Consider the following 4723-nt stretch of genomic DNA (forward strand, 5'->3'; position numbering starts at 1 on the left):
CGCCGCCGCCCCCAAATCTCTCTCTCGCTCCCGGCGGCGGCTGCCTCGTCGGAGCTGCCCCTCGACGGCGGCTAGCCTCGTCGGACGCGCTCCTCGACAGCGGCGCGAGCCTCCCCGCGCGGCCTCTGGTTAGTCTCTCTCCCTCCCTCCCTCTCTCCCCCGCTCATCCCCATGCCTCCACGGGGCGGCGACCTAGGGTTAGGTGTAGGAGCATCTCTAAGCATGCTCGCAAGTTACCACGCTCAAGGCAAAGAATAAGTTTTGTCAAACTAAATCGATTTTAGAGGCTGTAAGTAGGCAGAAGAGAGAAGATCCACTCATGTTCTGGTATAATACCAGTGGTACTCGGAAAAACTAAAAGTTGTAGCAACAAGAACCCATGATTGCTGTTTCGGGTGGAATTATAAGTTGTGTTCACCAAAATTCATTCATGAAGTGCCTGGGATTTAGGTGGGCACTTTTGTGCATATCCATAATAAATATGAAGGTCTTGGTGCTTCTCAAAATACATTGGGTGCCATGATTTGTCTTATCATTTTATCTTCCGAGCAAAATTAAACTGGATGAAGAGATGCACAACATCAATCCATGTACCAGTAAATTCAGTTGGGGAATGACAAGTTCCATAGATAGCTATCATAAACTCATCATGTAATGCAGCCATTTTTCTTTCTGATTTATTTGTGTTGAGAAATTGTAATGGTTGATTCTCTATTTCTAGGTCAGTTTTTTGTGTGTGGATTGTTTTTACAGCCACGTCGGTTAATATGACTATATGAGATGGACGTGTGGTATTACTGGAATGGTCGAAAATTTGTTTGCTATTACTTACTTTGTGTAATTCGTCTGTAGGGGATTCTTGCAGAACTTGAGTACAGTCTTGTGGGGTTCATCACCAGCTGTTACAGAGTGATTCAGTGATAGAGACTAGAACAGATGGGGTTCATCATCCACTTACTTATAACTAAAGAATGGTTTCTTTATGTGCCCTTCATACTTGATTTGTTAACTTGTGCCATAGAACTTACATATATACTCCCTCTTGTACCACCTGTGTTTGTGTTGGTCTGCTAGATAACTTGTTTCACTTGTTTTTATGCAAGCAAAACTTCTGCTTGACTGTTAAGTTGTACAATTTGTACTTGTTTTGTTGGAAGCTGATTATACCAGAGAAGTATTCAATTATACAGCTTTTGCTTTCCTGCTTGTGGCACCTAGTTGTTGCCTGCTTTCCTGCTTGCACACCCTCAGATTTTCAGTATGCATTGTTTGTATGTATGTAACCTCGACTAACAAACTATATAAGCTATACATCAAAATGGAAGGAGTTTACTTGCTAATGAATAGTGATCTTGTTCATTTTGTGTATCTAGTGAGCATAGCAAAGTTCCTCTCTGTACCTCATAAGGGAGCAATATGCATCTAGTGTAGGCTTGTATACTTGTATAGTTTCAGATGTCTCCTGTTCTGGGTCATGGACTTTGTGCCATGGCCACATTGGTTTTCTGTTTGGCCTCAATTTGGCCTGGTAAATGATGGTCTACTAGCTGGCAAGATGTTTTTTGAGAAACACAGTCCCAGCATGTCGATAATGATTTTGGCAGCAGTGTGAGTCAGCAGTGTGCGGAGCAATTCCTTCATTGGAAAATGATTTAGGAGGTACCCCGAGAAGCCCTTGAGTTTGCCGGAATGTCGATTAACTTCCGTTCCGGCAAATTCGGGTACTCCATATGTCCTATTTTTAGCAAAGGTCATGCTGAAATTTTTCGTGAATTTTAGCATGATTTTGACAAAAAATAGGACATATGGGGTACTTGCGACTAATGCATGGGCTGGGGTATCTTAGTACTTAATTAAGTAGGATCAACTGCCCCTTTATTCTTGCTGCATTAAACCATAGGTGGCAATAGAGCCAAGTGATTAGGCCCAACTTAGAATTCTCCTTCCCTTTTCCTTATAGGGTATATTATTAGAAGATACCCATATATATCAGTCAACCTAGGGTGCCTCGGCATCGATAAACCCTAAATGATGAAAACTTAACTTAGCATTTAGGGTGCCTCAGCGTCGACAAACCCTCAATTATAAAACGTTGGCTTTTAGGGTGCCTCGGTGTCGATAAAAACCTAAATGATGAAAGCTTAGGCTGTTAGGGTGCCTCGGCATCGACAAACCCTAAATGATAAAAGCTTAGCTTTTAGGATGCCTCGGTGTCAACAAACCCTAAATGATGAGACCATGATCTTGTTCCTTGACAATAACCAACTTTTTGACCAAACTTTTTTCCTATTTAGAGCGAAACATGGCCCACAACGATGAGGCCCGCGGTTCGGGCGGCAAGGCATTCTGGGAGCTGTCCCACGAGATGGAGGAAGAACCTCACCGCTATGAGGACGCCACGGAAGACACCGATCCTGACTACACAACCCCTAGTGGCGTCGGGGATGACACCACTGATGGTGCCGCCAACGATGCCACCACTGATGATGGCAGCGGACGCACAGATGGCAGCCAACCGAAGAGGCAACGGAAGGACCGGCGCCCGAACGTGCTCGGCACCGTCAAGGAGGAATTTACTGAAGTGAACTCCGACGGGGATCCAACGGCGCCCAAAGAATTAGTCAAGGGGTTCTCGGTTCAGCTCGGGTGCATTTTCCGGAGCACCGTCTCGATCAACACCGAGAACCTAAGGCATAAGGACCGAGGGAATTTGTGCAACCTCCTCTTCACGAAGTTGCACGAACGATACAAGTTCCCCGCTGACTTTGCAAACACATGCCTCTCAGGGAATAAAGTGAACAGTGCCGCCCTCACTAAGATGAGCATGGCCCTGTCTACTTGGAGAAGCACGGTGAAGAGAATGATTAACAAAGGTGATAGTTATGAGAAGATCAAGGCGAAAAATCCTTCGATCAGCGAAGATGACTACAAGGAGTTCAAGATCAAGTGCGAGAGCGGCGCATCCAAGGAATCAAGTCAGTGGGGGAAAGAGATGCGGGACTTGAACTTAGGGGTCCACAAACTCGGTCTCGGCGGTTACAGAGTGGCGTCAGCTATATGGGACACGGAGGACACGGAGCGTGCCGAGCAAGGCCTACCGCCCTGCTTCGAGAAATACCGTGACAAGCAGACCAGGAACTATGTCAGGGCCCGGTACAAGGAGGACCCGGTAACAAAGGAGCTTACCACGGATCCGAAGACCAAGGCGCTTGAGCGTGTTCTGGTAAGGAATACACCCCCGCATAATTAGCTCCATATGGTTGCATTCTAATTAATGAAGCCAAATTTCTAAATGGTTCACATTCCTTCCGCAGGAGACTGAAAGCAGTAGCGCGGGGTCGTCTCAGAGCTCCCCTTGGGACAACACTCTAAATAGGACGTTGAACATAATGAAAAACAAGGATAAGCTCAGTAAGCCGTCGTCAGCTGGTCGTGTGGCCGGCAAAGGCTTGTCCACAAAATGGTCGTCATACTATAACGCTGGTGGCCGAAAGGAGAAAAAGACCAGCTCGAAAAGCCAGTCGCCCGAGGTTCAAGAACTCAAGGCACAAGTGGCGCGGATTCCAAAGATTGTCCAAGAGCAAGTGCAACAACAACTGGGAGCGACGCTCACCGCCATTGTGCCTACCTTGATTCAGGGGCTGCAGACGTGGATTGCGGGCGGCCAACAGGGGCCGCCCCCGGTTCCCAGCTTCACGGCCAGCAACTCGCACAATGCGCAGACGGCGCCATTGGTGTCTCCGGCGGAGGCGGTATTGGTGTCTCCGGCGCCGGCATGGGCATTGGAGCTTAATGCACCCGGGTGTATGCCGGCCGGCACCTCGGCAGCAAGCGGCCCCTCCGTTAGTTGCACGCCCGCCGTTAGCGGTGCCTCGACAATAGCCGAGCTCGACGCCATCACGGTAACTAAGCCTCTCGGCCGATGACTTCATCTCCTTGCCTTTGACTGGGCATCCCTGACGCCCTACATGTTTTCGCAGGGCGCCGCCGATGTTCCATGCACTCTCCTGCACTTCGGGGGCGGCGAGTTGATCGATATCGCCAAGGGCAGAATCGTTCAACCGGGCAACCCCGTGTTCCACGGTAATCCGATGCCACCCACCGTGTATAGGGTTGAACTGGTTCGAGTGCTGCCAGGCTGCAACGAGTTGTTCACTACTAGGAAAAGGGCTATAGATGGAATGGCCACTAATGGCGCACCAGACATGCGGTGCGCCATTGCTATATAGCAGTGGCGCACCATGTGCTGGTGCGCCATTAGTGTGAAAGACACTAATGGCGCACCAGACACACGGTGCGCCATTAGTAACAAAAATTTTTTATTTTTATTTTTCCTAACATACTAATGGCGCACCAGGGCACAGTGCGCCATTACTAGTTCTAACTAGTAATGGCGCACCAGCCACATAGTGCGCCACTACTATATTTTTTTACTTTTTATTTTTTTGCAAAACTACTAATGGCGCACCAAGGAACAGTGCGCCATTACTAGTTTAAACTAGTAATGGCGCACTGTTCCTAGGTGCGCCATTAGTGTATATTTCATGGACACTTGATCTCGATCCCCCTCCATCTCGATCGCTATCCCACCTCGCCAGATCCGGTCCCCCTCGCCGCCGAGCACCCCCCGCACCCTCTACCCCGCTCCACCGGGCGCCGCCGCCGACCCCCCGCACCCTCCCCCGCTCCACCGCCACAGACGACCCACCGCATCCTTCCCTGC

This window comes from Triticum aestivum, chromosome 7D (genome assembly GCF_018294505.1).
Source record: "Triticum aestivum cultivar Chinese Spring chromosome 7D, IWGSC CS RefSeq v2.1, whole genome shotgun sequence".
Taxonomy (NCBI): Eukaryota; Viridiplantae; Streptophyta; class Magnoliopsida; order Poales; family Poaceae; genus Triticum; species Triticum aestivum.